The 16,629-nt window shown below is 51.3% G+C and overlaps 1 protein-coding gene across 3 annotated transcripts in view; it reads left to right on the top strand.

Annotated features, from left to right (window-relative positions):
* The first annotated feature begins 2,346 nt into the window (after nt 1-2,346).
* The window catches only part of Csnk1e (casein kinase 1 epsilon), a 38,963-nt gene continuing 24,680 nt past the window's right edge, over nt 2,347-16,629 (top strand). For all 3 annotated transcript variants that reach the window (XM_042264516.2, XM_076556332.1, XM_076556337.1), the window contains exon 1: nt 2,347-2,444. The gene's annotated coding sequence lies outside the window, so the exon portion shown is untranslated. The remainder of the gene's footprint in view (nt 2,445-16,629) is intronic.

The raw sequence follows: 16,629 nt of genomic DNA, 5'->3' as shown, positions 1-16,629 counted from the left end.
TACAATTATTTTATTTAGTTGTTTGGGTGCTTTGCCTGGATGTGTGTCTGTACACATGCATGCAGTGCCCATGGAGGTTAGAAGAAGGTGTCAGATCCTGGGACTAGAGTTACAGATGGTTGGGAGCCGTCATGTGGATGCTGGAAATTGAACCTGGGTTCTCTGTAAGAGTAGCCCGTAGCAGAGTAAACTACTGAGCTATCTCTCCACCCCTGAAAGGGCACTTTGTGGTGGTGGTGGTGTGTGTGTGGTGTGTGTGTGTGTGTGGTATGTATGGTGTATTTGTGTGTGTATGGTGGGGGGTTATGTATGGTGTGTGTGTGTGTGGTGTGTATGGTGTGTGTGGTGTGTGTATTTGTGGTGTGTGTGTGTGTGAGTGGTGTGTGTGTGTGTGTGAGTGGTGTGTGTGTGGTGTGTGTATTTGTGGTGTGTGTGTATGTGTGTGTGTGAGTGGTGTGTGTGTGGTGTGTGTATTTGTGGTGTGTGTGTGAGTGGTGTGTGTGGTGTGTGTATTTGTGGTGTGTGTGTGGTGTGTGTGTGTGTGTGTGTGTGTGTGGTATGTGATGGTATGTGTGTGGTATGTGAATAGTGTGTGTGTATGCAGTATGTGTGTGAGTGGTGTGTATGGTGTGTATGGTGTGCATAGTGTATGCAGTGTGTATGTGTGTATGTGTGTGTGTGTGTGTATGTGTGTGTGTGAGTGTACACTAAAAAGACAGATTAGGGAAACTTGAATGTGGAGTATGGAATGATGGGACATGCTAAGACCTGGTGTTCTGGTCTTAGCAAAGCAGTTTTTTGTTAAAGATATTCCCTGAAGCGCGTCTGTTTCCTTTCTTCACCTTTTTTTTTTTTTTTTTTTTTTTTTTGGATAGTTTGACCCTAAACTCAATCCTCCTGCCTCAGCCCTCCAAGTGTTGAACTTAACTGCCACACCTAGTCAGAAAGCCTATGAGAGCCATTGAAGGACCTGGGAGCAGGTTCTCTATGGGCGCCCACACCTGTCCCCAAGAGCCTGTCCCATGCTGCAGCTGTCGCCCCAGGGCCTCTAGAGGAGGGCAGGCTAGGACAGTCCAGCACAAGGTGGTTCCCCGAGTCACGGACCACCTCCCAGTTCCTTTAGCCCAGATCTGAGACTGGCGGCCTTTCTGGCCTGGGTACTTCCCAGAAATCGGCTTAAGAGGCCTTGTTGGCCTCGGGACAGAGTAGCCCTCGTCTGACCCTCTGTAGTCAGGTGACTGGAGAAGCCGCTTCTCAGACCTTCATTTCCTGCTCCTAACATAGGAAGTCTAACTCTTCCTCCCTCGGGCTGTGTGCGAGGGCTGTGTGTGGAGAGGTGCGTCCAGCTAAAGGGAACTTCTTAGGAGGTGAAGGCTGGAAGGTGGCTTGGTGGGAGAGGACTTGATCCGCATGGACAAAGCCCTCAGCACAAGAACAAAGGAAAAGAACGTGAAATAAGCCCATTAGATGTTGGGAGGAAAGGCTCAACAAGCCTGGTCGTGCCTCCACCCACAAAGGGCGCAGCGAGCATTTTCTTCCCGGTGCATAAATTGTGTTTTTGTTTTCAACTGTGACTGTATCCACATCCTGCTCTTAATTCTCTTAATATGATAACATTTCCTCATATTATCATAAGCTGTTTGTAAACATGCCCTTTGATGCTTGCATAATATTCCACTGTACGTTTACACTGTTCAGCAGTCCTCCACTCTGTTGGTCATTTAGATTAGTTCCGGTTTTTACCAGCATAAGGATCTCTACAATGCATGTGTTCCAGATGACTTTGTTAGGACAGATTTCCAAAAGTAGACTTGCCGGTCCAAGGCAAACACGTTTTTCAAAGCTTTGGGGGGGTACTCGCAAATTTCTCCAAAGACAGCTCTTGTAGGGGCGATCTCAACCAGGAGACCTTTACCCAACTCAGAGCGTTCCATAATCCCGGATCCCTTAGTGGTGGTGGTGAGGGGTGGTGGTGGAGCGGGGGTGGGGGGGTTGGGGGATGGGTGGAAGGGAACCGTCGGTGGGCGGGACAGGGAGCTGGTACAAAAAGAAGAAAAAACGTCCTGGGGATCAGATCCCTGATCCCAGTCCCAGGTTCCTCCTCACCCACAGACAGCTTCAGCCTGGAGTCTGACGGCTCTGTATTAACAGGGGAGTGGGCGGGGGGGGGGGGGGAGGCGGGGCAGATGGCCGGGAGCCCAGGCACGCAGGGCGTGAGTGTCGACAGAAGTGTCCAGCACCTCACCCAACAAGCATGAGAATCATGAACCCCCAGGGCTGGGAAGCCGGGGCGGGACCGGGAGGTCAGGGGCGGGGCTTGGGTGACGTCACGCCCCGCCCCCTCCGACTCCCTCCTCCCGGGCTCTGGGCTCGCTGGCGAGTCCTCCCCTGGAGTGACAGGTGTGCGCGTCTTCGAACCGCGGAGGCTGACCTCCCTGCATCAGGTAAGCCCTGCTGATCAGGTAAGCCCCACAGGAGAGGCTCCGAGGCCCGGCAGGGCAGAGCCTGGAAAAGAGCTGGGGCCGGGTGGCCGGAGGTCCCGCGCTCCCAAACTCTCCTTGTCTCTTAGACAGACTTACCTGCACTTGAAAACGTAGGCCTTGGAGGGATTTGAGGCTCGGGAAGTTGAACCGGAAGGAGCCAGTCTCAGATACTTTACAAATGCATTATTCGTGTTTTATGGGATACTGTCCTTAGAAAGGAGTGTGCACTGAGTGCTGACCATTTGTTAAATCGAGAGAGCTAGGGACCAAGTCCTCAGTGTTACTGAGACAAACTGAACCGCTGTGGGATTTGGGTGCCTGTCCTTGCAATCTCTTTTTTTTTTTTTTTTTTTTTCTGTGCCCAGGGATATTGGCGTCGCTTTCTCGTACTGTATTTACAGTTCCCATGTCTTGCTTTTCTCTCGACATCGTAGAAGCATCCTCTGCTGTTGCTATTAGTCATCCCCGTACATGTCATCATCCTTTTTAATGGCTGCATAGTGTTACAAGTGAGGGATGGGCGGTGGTTGGGTGCATTCTGAACCCCAGAGGAAGGAAGTGAGGAGAGATGGAGGTGGTATAGAAAGCTGCTGTTTGGGGCGCAGAGGTCAGGAGCCCCCCCTCTGCCGTGGGATCTTGGAAAAGAGCCTCTTGTTCTGGGGACTTGAGGCATCTACTTTTTTCCCAGGTGTATGAGGCATAAAGGGCTAATAAGCAGAACAGATGGAGGCTGTTTGTTTGGGACCTGGACCAAGGGAGGTCCTGAGGAAAGGGAGGACTCCCAGAATTGGGGGTGGAGGGGTGGTCTCTGGTCTGGAACAAATGGGCAGGCCCCATGAGAGACAGTCAGGTCTGCTCTGTGGGGCAGACAGTGTCCTAGGAGGCAGGGCCAGTGAGCACAAGGCGTGTAGAGTCAGCCTCTTGGTATGAGGCTAAGGAAGAGCTTCAGAGTGGAAGAAGAGGAAGTAGAGGAGGCGAGAGGGCTTTGTAATCAACTCCTGAGTGGACGAGGACTAGGAGGATAAGACTTGTTCAAGATCCAAGTGGGCAAGATGGTACAGGCTTGTGATCCCAGCCCTGGGGAAGTCGAGGGAGGAAGATCAGAAGTTCAAGGCCATTCTCTGCTCTAGCATGGGCTGTATGAGCCCTTGTCTTTAAATTATCAAAGGGGGGACCGGGCGGTGGTGGCGGGTGGTGGCACACGCCTTTGATCCCAGCACTCGGGAGGCAGAGCCAGGCGGATCTCTGTGAGTTCGAAGCCAGCCCACTGTACAGAGTGAGATCCAGGACAGGCACCAAGACTACACAGAGAAACCCTGTCTCCGGGAGAAAAGAAAGAAAGAAAAGAAGATATCAGGGAGGTGCGCTGGAAGTAGCTGAATCGGTAGACAGCTAGCCTAGGTGAACGAAGCCCTAGGCTTGGTCTCTACCACTACTCCGCTGGATGTGGTAGCTCACGCCTGCAATCCTAGCACCAGGGACGGGGAGGCAGCCTGGATTAGAGGTTCAAGGTCATCCTCAGCTACATTTTAAGTCTGAAGCCACTCTGAGATACATGAGACTCTGTCTTAAACCCCCACCCAGGGCTGGGGAGATGGCTAAGCAGTTAAGAACATTGACTGCTCTTCCAGAGGACCGAGGTTCAGTTCCAATGGCAGCTCACAACTGTCTGTAACCCCAGTGCCAGGGGATCTGACACCCTCACACAGACATACATGCAGGCAAAACACCAGTGCACATAAAGAAGAAATCATTAGAAATGTTTTTAAAGCCGAGTGTGGTGGTGCATGCCTTTAATCCCAGCACTCAGGATTCGAGTTCAAGGCCAGCCTGGTTTACAGAGTGTGTTCCAGGGTCGGCCAGAACTACACAGAGAAACCCTATCTTGAAAAAAAAAAAAACAAAATTAAAATTCCACATGCGGGGGAGGTGCTGGTGAACCGGCCCGGAGGGTAAACGACTTGCTGCCAAGCCTGAAGATCTGAGTGTGACTCCCAGGATCCACATGGTAGGAAGAGAGAGCTCTGACCTCTGACCTCTGCACAGGCTGCTGTGGTACATGCACACAGGATCTCAGAGCTTGACTGGGTAAGAGGAGAGAGCGTGAATCATCACTGTCCTTGGGACCAGCTGAGGCTTACTTAGAGAAAACAGGAGTCTCTGCTGAGTGTCCACTTCCTCCCCTGTGAACTGGGTCTGACAGTTTCCACCTGCAGAGGAAGCCAGGCCTCCTACTTCAGAAGGTCCCATCGACTTCTGGTCATGCGCCCTACCCTGCCTCTCACCTTCTGAGCTCACGAACCATCTTCAGAAGTAAGTGGCGGTGGACTCAGGGGGAGCCGCAGTTTTGCCTGTTAGGGTGGGCGGTCACATCCCTCTGCTCCCAGCCCTGCAGCTGCCCGCTGGGGTTCTGAGCTTTCCTGTGCTCGGTCCTTCTCTTCCCAGCAGATGAGAAGCAAAGCCAACTTCTGGGGTAGCAGCTAAGCTTCAGGAGTGTGCAGTTAGGGCCAGCAGACCGTCAGGTGTCCCTTCCCACATGGCCTGATAGATACATCAGGGTGGTAGGTAGCCAGGCCTCCTTATACCTGGGGACCTAAAGCAGGGTGGTGCTCTGACTTTATCACCTCCCTGTTCACAGACAATAGGTTTCATTTTATAGCTACAATTTTTTAACAGTTAGCATGCCGATGAGGCCCAGGACTCAGAATCAAGTCCCTTGCCTTGGGCCTGAGACCCATTCACTTCTCCTCCACTGATCTGGTCAAGAACCAAACCTCCAGACAGGCGTGGAGGTTCATGTCCGTAGTGCCGGCAGTACTCAAGGGGGAGGCAGGAGGAAGAGTTTCGAGCTTGAGAGGTCCACACTTCCCTTAGCGGCGCTGCCTGTCTGAAGAGACAGAGGATAACAAAAACAATGGACCACTGACGCTCCTGGCAAGCCTCGTCTCCTACCTGGCCATTTCTTGGTGTCCTTTACGGCAGTACCAAGCTTGTTGGTTGTTGAGATGTAGCCCAGGCTTGCCTGGAGCCTGCTATAGCGCTGAGATGACATTGAACTTGCTGGTCCTCTGGCCCTGGGAGTGCAGGCGTGTGTCAGCAGCATGCCCCGTTTATGTGGTGCTGGGACTTAAACCCAGAGCTTTCTCTGCATGCTCCGCAAGCACCCCACCAAGCGAGCCCCATCCCGTCCGTACTTTATTTTTGTGCTAGAAGTCGAACCCAGGGACTTGTGTTTGCACTGAGTACATCCAGCCCTCAGAGCAATGCCAGTGAGGTAGACTGTCATCTTACAGATGGGGAAACTGAGGCACAGAGTAGTAGACTGGCCCAGAATAGAGCCAGGATCCAATCCTAGGCCATCTAGTACCAGCATGTTGCTGTTTCTTTTCTTTTCTTTTTTCTTTTTGGTTTTTTGAGACAGGGTTTCTCTGTGTAGCTTTGCGCCTTTCCTGGAACTCACTTTGGAGACCAGGCTGGCCTGGAACTCACAGAGATCCGCCTGGCTCCGCCTCCTGAGTACTGGGATTAAAGGCGTGCACCACCACCGCCCGGCAACATGTTGCTGTTTCTCTTCTGATTGGCTTTCTTCTGAGTGTGCCTAATACCCAGCCAGATTTTCTTTGTTTGTTAGTTTGTTTTCTATTTTTTTTCCAAGACAGAGTCTCTCTGTGTAGCCTTGTAGAGCTGTCCTAGAACTCCCTCTGTAGACCAGGCTGACCTTGAGCTCAGAGACATGCCTGGCTCTGTCTCCCGAGTGCTGGGATTAAGGGTGTGTGCCACCACCTGGCTCAGGTTTTCAATTTTTAAGACAGATTTATTTTGTTGGGTAGTAAGTAGTGCACACCTTAAATCCCAGCACTGGGAGGCAGAGGCAGGCGGATCTCTGTGAGTTTGAGGCCAGTCTGGGCTACAAATTGAGTTCTAGGACAGCCAGGGCTGTTATACAGAGAAACGCTGACCCTAAAAAACAAACAAAACAAAGTTATTATTGTTGTTGTTATTATTTTAATGTTTTTTAAAAAAATCTATTGTATAAGTGTTTTGTCTACATGTATGTTTGAGCACGAGGTGCATGCCTGATTCTGGCAGAGCCAGAGGGGGCCATCAGATCTCCTGGAACTAGAGTCACAGTTGGTTGTGAACTGCCTAATGTTGGTGCTGGGAACCAAACTCCAGACCTCTGTAAGAGCAAGTGCTCTTAACCACTTAGCCATCTCTCATGCCCCACCCCCACCCCCGACACAAACACAAACACAAACACACACACACACACACACACACACACACACACACACACACCCCAGACAAGGTTTCTCTGTGTAGCCCTGGCTGTCCTAGAACTTGCTCTGTAGACCAGGTTGACCTGGAACTCAGAAATCTGCCTGCCTCTGCCTCCTGAGTGCTGGGATTAAAGGTGTGCTCCACCACTGCCCGGCTAACCCCACAATTTTTAAATACATTTATTTACGTGTTGGTTTGTTTAGTGCGTGTGTGAATGGGGAGCATGCCACAAGCATACATGTGTAGCATACATATCAGAAGATGACTACTCAGTTCACTCCTTCCTCTGTGAGTTCCCGGGATGAGACTCAAGTAGCCTGGCTTTTTATCCACTGAGTCATTTCCAGGCCAGTTCTGAGACAGGAAACTACGATTAGGAAAGATTTTGAAAATCAGCCTCCCAGCATGACCTTGGAGTAGCCGGGGAAGAACATGTGGGCACATGCGACCCACTTGTCTAGCCTGTAAAAAATACTTAGAGCATGCATTTTGTAGTTTTATACTTACATGTTCACAGCATGTAAGTTCTACTATGTTAGGAATACATTATAAATATTACAATAGAATCCCCAGGGGCTGGAGAGATGGCTTGGGGAGATGGAGAAACATGAGGTCTGAGCTTAAGCCCCAACACTGTGTGAAAAAGGCAGATGTGGCAGCTGCCATCTCTCTTCCTGGAGCTGGGGAGGCAGACCCTTAGGGTTGCTGGCCAGCCAGTCTAGACAGATCAGAGAATTCCAGGTTCTCTGACTGACCCCATGTCAAGATTAAGGTAGCTTCCAGAAGGTGGTTCTCAGCAGAGGCAGAAAGAAGTTCAAGGCCAACCTGGTCTTCCTAGGGAGTTCCAGGATAGCCCAGGCTACACAGAGATCCAGTCTCAAAATAATAATATAATAATAAATAAGGTGGAAGTTGATGGAGGAAGACACCCATCGTCAGCCCTTGGCCTCCATCTGAATGCACACGCATGTGAACATGTACCTGCCTACATGCAAACAAATAACATCTAGAAGACCAAACTGGATGCTGAATAAGAACACAAGCTGTAGTTTTTCTATTTTTCTTTCTGTCTATGCTCACTAGTTCTTGCTAGGTGCAGAAGCCCAACCATGGACACAGCTAATTTTGTATTGTTTGTGGTCTGTCTGTCTGTCTGTGTCTCTCTCTCTCCAGGGTCTCACTATATAGCCCTGGCTGGCTTGGGACTCCCTACATAGACCAGGTTGGCTTGAACTCAGAAATATCCCTGCTTCTACCCTCTGAGAGTTAGGCCTCAAGGTGAGCACCACCACACTTGAGAGACACAGCTCCCTGGGTGGTCACCAGCATCCTTGGGGAGTGGATTTGTGGTATCTAGAAGAGCAAAGGGACTTTTCAGTAGGGATCTCAGGTACCAGGGGCAGGTCCCCATTGTCATGTATTGAGGAAGCAGAGACCCACCAGGCTCCAAGCTGGGTCCATGGAAAGAAGCACATTGGTCTTTCATGGTTTTCCTGAATGTAAACTCAGCTCTCTGAGCCTGGGCTTTCTCCCTATACACAAGGAGAGGGATTACCTTCCACCCATAGAATTACTGTGGGATTACACCAGATGCGCTAGAAATACCCAAGGGGCGACCAGACATACTGTCCGTTCCATACATGCTGACTGTCCTCTCCCACCCCATCTTCACGCAAGGTTCAAAGCTGTTCTCAGCAATCTAGATGTTTCACTCAGAGTCCTGGGGCTGTTGGAGAGAGTGACCATCAGAATCTGAGGAGAGGGGGAGAGGGGGTCATGGGCGTCAGCTGACTGGCTTCCCCAGAGGGAAATGGCTGAAGTAGAGTGCTTGCTGGGATCATTTCCCTGACTCCTGCCTCCCCTACCATTCAAATCCTACCTTCCTCCTGCCCCACCAGCTCCCTCTGCCACACGGTCAACCCCCCAGATTCTCTGTAGGTAGGATTTTAGGGGGCAGTCTGACTGTGGGAACATTGGGCAGTGTTTCACTTAAGCTTAAGAACAAAAGTGCCGGGCAGTGGTGGTGCACACCTTTAATCCTAGCACTCTGGAGGCAGAGGCAGGTGAATCTCTGTGAGTTCGAAGCCAGCCTGGTCCACAAAGAGAGTTCAAGTACAGCCAGGGCTGTTATAGAGAAATACCCTGTCTTGAGGGGAAAAAACGGAAAAAAAAAAATGTGGCTGGATATGATGGTATACCTGCTGTCTAGACACTCAGGAGCCGAGGAGTGGGTCCTTGAGTCTAGGACTTTGAGACCAATCTAGGCACTGGTGTGCGTGCGTGCCTGCGTGCGTGTATGTATGTGTGTGTTTGTGTTTGCGTGTATGTGTTTGTGTGTGTGTGTGTGTGTGTGTGTGTGTGTGTGTGTGTGTGTCTCAGTGGTGGCACTAGCCTGGTGGTGCAGTGGCGTCATGGAATGCCTTGGGGACAGAGCAAGAGGACAACTCCTGTCTGTAATGTTCTTTCTAGACTGGCTGCCCATCTTTCTTATGTATCACAAGCCCTGTTGTTGATCTGAAGTCTGGGTGAAGTCTCTCAGGCCCCTCAAAGGAGCTGGCATCAGGAAGTGTTTGTGGACAGGCATGTGACCCGGCCAGGACCCGAGTCACGTGGAGCTGAGGAAGAGGGGACATCAGCTTCGCTCCAGCCCCAGATAATAAGTGGTTGTGCACTCCTGGGGAGGGACTCCTGACTTCCCAGCATAGAAGAAGCATCTTTTTGGAGACTGTTGACAGCCTTACAAACAAGGGGCATTGTGCTGAGCGGCTGGTAGAGGAGCCCAGAGGGGCAGGGAGGTGACAGGCAAAATGTAAGGAGATGGGGTGGAGTAAAGAGTCTTTGGGGTCCGTGGGAGATTTTAGAGTTTCTTCTTCTTCTTTTTGTTTTGTTTTGTTTTTTTGAGACACAGGGTTTCTTTGTATAACAACTCTGGCTGTCCTGGAACTCACTTTGTAGACCAGGCTGGCCTCGAACTCACAGAGATCCGCCTGGCTGTGCTTCCCAAGTACTGGGATTAAAGGCGTGCGCCACCACCACTGCCAGCCACAGGCTGTCTTCTAAAGGACAGAGAAAAGCCCACTTATGACCATGGGGTTGGAGGCCAGAGAGATAGCTCCACAGTTAAGAGCATTTACTGTTTTTGCAGAGGACCCGGGTTCAGTTCCCAGCACCTACATGGTGGTTTAAAACCATCTATAGATAAATACATACATGCAGGCAAAACACTCATACACATAAAATAAGTAAACCTTAAAAATGTCGCCAGATGGTGGTGGCACCACTTTTAATCCCAGCACTCAGGAGGCAGAGGCAGGCCTGGTCTACAGAGTGAGTTCCAGGAAAGGCTCCAAAGCCACACAGAGAAGCCTTGTCTCAAAAAAACGAACAACAATAACAAACCTCAAACAAAAACCAAAACAAACAAACAAACAACAACAGTCATACTTATTGGTGCAGACCTGGATTTCCAGGTACTCAAGAGGCAAAGAGGATTGCAAATTCAAGGCCAGCCTGGGCAAGCTTTTTGAGACTCTGCCTTAAAACAAAAAGTCAAAAAGTCAGGAAAAAAAAAGAAAAAAAAAAAAAAAAAAGGCTAAGGCTGAGGCCATAGCTTTGCAAGGCCCTAGGTTCAACTCCACAGTACCAGAGTCCGTTGGTGAGTGGTGAAGGACCGTGGAGGTGACTTGAGCTATGTACAGGTAGCCATTAAAGAGACTGGGGCAGGTCGGTCTAGGCAAAGGCTTTGCAGTCCGATGAAATGAAAGAGACCAGTATGTGAGGTGTGAGGTGGGGCTGGAGGCGCTTAGGAGCCAGATCGCCGCAGCCCAGAGAGTGGATTTCATCTGTAGTTGTATTTATTGATAACTGAGGGAAGGTTCTCAACAGCTGTCCGGGTAAAAGGCAGAGGTTGGCGGCAGGATTCAGAGTACAGTGAGGATGTACTAGGAGAGAGGATAGCCCAGTTTGAAGTGGGGGATGGCGAGGGGGGAGAGAGCCCTTTCCCACTGAGCCCAGGCTCATGTATCCTCAGAGAATTTGCTAACACAGAACCCTGGAATCTGGAACACAGAGATGGTTCCCATCAGCTCCACCCCAGGGCACAGGGCAGGGAGACTGAGGACCTGTGCAGGCAGGTCATCTCATTCAGCCTCCAGAGAGAGACTTGAATTCTCGAAGATTCCATTGATGTCCGAAGACTACATGGGATTCAAACCTAGGCAGGCCTCTTGCAGCTCTGGCTCCAGGCTCTGAAGGTGGAGCCTGACCTGGGTAGCTTGTGGGATTACCCAGCAGCCTGAGTGTTAAAAGGAAGAACTGAGAGGCAGCCAGAGCCTCGGGGAACATCTGGGGACAGGGAGCTGGTGTCCCGTTCAGCAGTGGGGCAGCATTCACAGGCTGGCAAGCCCCTGGGCGAACTCTTCAGGACACAGGTGAGCTATACACTTCAGGGGGCTGGGGAGACACCCAGGGGCTGCCTGCTGGTGCCTCAGATGCTCAGAGCAAGATGGGTAACACTTTAAGTGCTTCCAACTAGGCCTGCAGCCTTCCAACCTGGTCCACCCCTGAAGGGGCTGCTGGTGGTCCTTCAGAGGATGGAGGAGGAGGAGGAGGAGGCAGGAAGTGACCAGGATGTAGCTTACAGCACTAAAAGGAAACCCAGTTAAGAGACCCTGATTTAAGTCTGCTCTCCTAAGAACAGAAAAAGTAACTACTACTCAGGCCTTCTTCTGGGCAAAGTTGTTTTTGAGGATTTATTATTTATTTGTGTGGTTGGTGTTTGTTTGTTTGAGACAGGGTTTCTCTGTGTAGCCCTGGCTGTCCTGGAACTAGCTTTGTAGACCAGGCTAGACTTGAACTTATAGAGATCCACCTGCACCATTAGGCCACTTTTGTGGATTTTATCTATCTATCTATCTATTTATTTTTGTTTTGGTTTTTCGAGACAGGATTTCTCTGTAGTTTTAGTGCTTGTCCTGGATCTCACTCTGTAGACCAGGCTGGCCTCGAACTCACAGAGACCCACCTAGCTCCGCCTCTGAGTGCTGGGATTAAAGGCGTGCGCCACCACTGCCTGGCTCTTTTGTGGACTTCTAATCCATGTCATCCACACTTTACAAAAGAGATGAGGAGGCTTTAAGGAATTTCAGCCTTTGAAGACAGCTTCTTTTCTGGTTGTTGTTGTTGTTTTTTTTTTTTTTTAATACTTATTTTTAATTATGTTGGGGGCGGGGTAGTGTGCACATAAGTGTAGGTGTTCATGGAGGCCAGAAGAGGCACTGGATCCCCTGGCTGGGTTAAGGTGATTGTGTTTGACGTGGGCTTCCCACACACGCAGTATGAGCCCTTAACTACTGGTCCATCTCTCCAGTCTCTTGGTTCTGTTGTTGTTTGAGACAGGGTCTCCACCATGTAGTCCTGGCTGGTCTGGAGCTTGCTGTGTAGATCAGGCTGGCTTCAAACTCACTCCTGACTCTGCTTCTGAAACGCTAGGAGAGCATGCTTTACTATGCCCATTCCCTGAAACCAGCCTCTTAGAACTACAGGGACTCTTGCTTCCAGCTCCCCAGCCAGGTTCCTGTCCTCCTTAGACATCATCGGTCTGTAGGGGTGGCAGGCAGTGCAGGGGAGTAAGGAACGGGGCCCTTGGGACCCTGCAGTTCTCTAACCGGGAGGCTGGAGTTGTAAAGTATCTATTTGTTTGTTTGTTTATTCAGTGTTATTTAGCTTTTTGAAACAAGGTTTCTTTGTGTATTCCTGGCTGTCCTGGAACTCACAGAGATCCGCCTGCCTCTGCCTCCTGAGTACTGGAATCATAGGCGTTCGCCACCACCGCCCGGCTTAAAATGTTTATTTTTTTTTTTTTTTTTTTTTTTTTTTTTTTTTTTTTTTTTTTTTTTGGTTTTTCGAGACAGGGTTTCTCTGTGTAGCTTTGCGCCTTTCCTGAAAATGTTTATTTTTAATTTAAATTTTTTCTGTGTGTGAGGGCTGAAGAAATAGCTCTGGTGGCCCTCAACTGCCGAGCAGTCTCTCCAGTCACTTCCATGTTTTAAATTTACATTTATTGATTGTGTGTGGGCTATGGCGTGTGTGTAGAGGACAGAGGACACCTCCTGCCATCGAATGGGTCCCAGGAACCAGATGCAGGTTGCCAGGCTCGGCTGCAGGTGTCTGTCCCATCTCCGCATCTCCGGAGTGGCCTCCTTACTGGACAGTATGGAGCCTGAGCCAGAAGGAGGATGCCAAGGGCTTATTCCTTCACAAGCCTGGCTGAAGAAGCCCTGGCAGGCCACCGCCTCCTCCCAGGGTGGATGTGAGCGTCTCATGAATCGAGGCTGGCAGTGTGGCCTGTTGCTAGGGTCTGAAGCTGGGGGACAGCACTTCGTGTTTGGTTGGAAGGGGGAGGGCAGAGGCCTCTTCACAGTCCACTCCCTCACCAGCTATCTGTTAAATGCCTCCCAGGTGCCAGACACCATTACAGATATTCACGACATAGCAGGACCCGAAATAGCACCGACTCCCGGCTTTCATGTACCTTAGTCCTCTACGTGGGAGACGGAGGTGAACAGCACAGGGGCAGCACCCATGTTACTGGGTGCCGAGTGGCAGTGGATAGTGGCGTGCTGGAGAGACGCTAACCCCACCGGGTCCGGGGTCCAGGATGGAATTTTTTTCTTTTAAATTTTTTTTTTTATTATTGATAAGGAGTCACACAGTCTTTTTGTTTTTTTGTTTTTTATATTTTGTTTTTCAAGGCAGGGTTTCTCTATGTAACAGCCCTGGCTGTCCTGGAACTCACTCTGTAGACCAGGCTGGCCTTGAACTCAGAGATCCACCTGCCTCTGCCTCCCAAGTGCTGGGATTAAAGGTGTGCGCCACCACTGCCCGGCTCAGGATGGAATTTTATACAATTGATTTTAAATTTGGTTCGATGATATGTGCATGGGGGTACATACATGCCACAGAGTCCGTGTGGAGGTCAGAGGACAACCCTACATAATCCGTTCTTTCCTATCTTTTTTTTTTTTTTTTTTTTTTTTTTTTTTTTTTTTTTTTTGGTTTTTCGAGACAGGGTTTCTCTGTGTAGCTTTGCGCCTTTCCTGGAGCTCACTTGGTAGCCCAGGCTGGCCTCGAACTCACAGAGATCCGCCTGGCTCTGCCTCCCAAGTGCTGGGATTAAAGGCGTGCGCCACCACCGCCCGGCCGTTCTTTCCTATCTTAACATGGGTTCTGAGGCTCAAACTTGGAGTCCTCAGGCTTTCTGTGGGGCAAGTACTTGACTCAGTAAGCCACCTTGCCAAGCCAGCAATAAAATTTTAAATCAGGAGACAGGGAAGCCCTTTCTTGAAAGGACTGAGCAAGGAGCCCCAGGGAAGTGCTTGGGTAAGTGTATGGCTTTCAGGAAAGTGTGCCAGGCAGTTGAGTGGCCAGGGCCAGGACAGTGACTCCTAACGGAGGAACCAAAATCAAGAATGCTGCAGGCAGGCCATGCAGGGGAAGGTCATTTTTAGGACCGTCCCGAACACTTGGTAAGCCAGAATGTCCGCAGTCAAGAGTCCAGCCTCTCTGCGAGGTCCTGGTCTCATCTGCACTGTGCTGCATGCCCGGGGCTGTGCCTAAGCCCCGAGCGCAGTGCTCAGGGGTGCCCAGTGGTGCTGAGGCGTGTGAAATTAAGAAACAGTGCAATGTCCAGTGTGGAGAGGAGCAGAGAGAGCCGTCACCCCTGACAACAACACAGAACTGTGAAAAGCTGGTGTGGCCCCTGGCGAGCTTGTGGGTGAATGGAGGGTGGCTAGGGGATGCCATCAGGATATACCTTTGGGCTTGAAAGGTGGAAATTGAAGAGGGGGTACCTTTGAGAGAGAGGTAAAGCAGAGAAGACTGAGGCGGGCCCTTGCTGCTGCTGGCATTAGGCAGGATTTCTGTTTGGGAGCAGTCTCCCGCCTTCCTTCCTCTCCTCGGCTGGGTTTTGCGTCACGGCTGTCTCCCCTTAGAGCTCAGCTGCAGATCTGTGTGGAGGACTCACAGCTTGGACTTATGGGGGTGTAGGAAGGAAGAGGATCAGGCCACAGGCAACTGTGTGGGGAGCATCCTTCCAAGGGGGGGGCAGATCTGGGAAAGAATCTAGGGGGCCCAGCGACCCTGTACCCCACAGCAGGTCTGATGTGTGTGTTGGAGCTAGGGGCTCTAAGACCAGCTCCCCCCGGACACCTACCAGAGGTTCCATAGTGGAGGGGGGACCAGGGAGAGGCTACAAGTCCTGCCTGGAATGGAGAGGGCAGGTGACGGGATGAAGAGAGGAAGCTGGGACAGTGAACCGCAGACACAAGTCTTGTTCCAAAGGGCATGCGATGTCCAGGAGAGAGGGGGTTGGGGGGAGAGTGGCTTTAGGAAGAGCTGGATGGGTTCCAGTCTCCAGAGAGGCCAACCTGTGCTGCTGAGTGAGCGCTAAGGAGCCTCCAGTTCCCTTTCTGGAAGCCCTGGAATGAATGCCTGTTGTCTTCACTGGGGAGGCTTAAAGGAGCTAGCTGCCTCTCCTGGCGCTGAAGAAGAGCAGGCCCACATTTGGAAGAAGCTGGGCCCAGGTTGGAAGGGTTTGGGGGTGGTGGAGACAGGAGGACATTGGTACCTGCTGTGTTCTGTTCAGTCTTGCCAGGGCTCCACCTGCCTGGGCTCTGACCACAGGGGCTGGCTGCTGCCGGGACCAGCTGCCTCTGCTGAGGAGTTGTGCCCAGAGTGGCCAAGGCTTCAAGAGAAGTCAGGAATGTGGGCCTGTAATACAAAAATCTGCCAATTGGGAATTGATTGACAAAAACCAAGCCAAGGAGCACCATGTAGGCTCAAGCTCAACCCACCATCTGGCTGATGGTCTCTGCCTGGGCAAAGGTGGTCCAGAGAGCCAGTGCCCAGTTTACCATCACAGATGCCTTCTGGAAGCAGCTCCTCCTCACTCTTCTGCCCTCTGGTCAGCATTCCCCAGGACCACCAGAAGAAGAACAGGGCCATCTTGCTGGGCTGTGTGGGCCTGGGCACACCTCTTGCCCTCTTCGGGCCACAAGTTCTGCGTCCTGTGAAAGGACCTGGTCTGTAGGGCTCCCAACAATTTGGGGGAGCATCTGATTAAGTCCCTCAGCCTTGGGGAAAAGATGCAGTTATTATGAAGCGACTCTTTCAGAGACGTGCTTCCGGGATGGGATGAGGTGATCAGAGGTCCACAGTCACAGCTGTGTGTGAGAGAATGTAGGTGTGTCATCAATTTGGGGCTTTGCATGACCCAGTGTAAATATCATCATTTTAATAGCCTTGTGCTGGGACCTTTCATGGCTGTGCTGGAAGCTGGTGGGAAGCCTTCATTAACTCTCCCGTGACCTGAGCAGGGGATAGTCCTTCTTCCTCTTCCTTTGCTGTTAAGGAAACCCAGGCCTTGTCTTGGGGATGACATGGCTGAATGGGCACCTCTGGGCCCCCTGACTCACGTGTGAGCTCTTGGTGGGGGCAGGGGACTCAATGGGTGAGATACTTTGGGATCTGAGGGCCTGCCACATTGGAGCGGAGCGGCAGGGAGAAAAGGGTCTGTCCAAGTTTTCTTTGGCTACCTCCGTTGTCCATGCCCCTCCACCCCTATCCCCAAAGCGCCTGGCCCGTGTTCTCCACAACCTTCAGGCAGGCGATCGAGCCCCAAATCTCTTTTTGCAGCGCCAGGCGTGTTGGCCAGTCCTCCCGGGAGCCCGTAGCTTTGGCTGGAGATAGGGCAAGAAGGCCGGAGTATAGGAAATCCGAGTTTTGTGTGCCCTCCTCATCCAGGGTGGCAGCGTCAGCTCGGCGCTCCCGGGGGCTGCGGGCCCTTTAAATCCTCCGGGGCGGCGGC

Source organism: Peromyscus maniculatus, chromosome 20 (assembly GCF_049852395.1).
Source record: "Peromyscus maniculatus bairdii isolate BWxNUB_F1_BW_parent chromosome 20, HU_Pman_BW_mat_3.1, whole genome shotgun sequence".
Classification (NCBI taxonomy): domain Eukaryota; kingdom Metazoa; phylum Chordata; class Mammalia; order Rodentia; family Cricetidae; genus Peromyscus; species Peromyscus maniculatus.
Note: the sequence above shows the minus strand (reverse complement) of the source record. Positions and strands in the feature narration are given on the sequence as shown.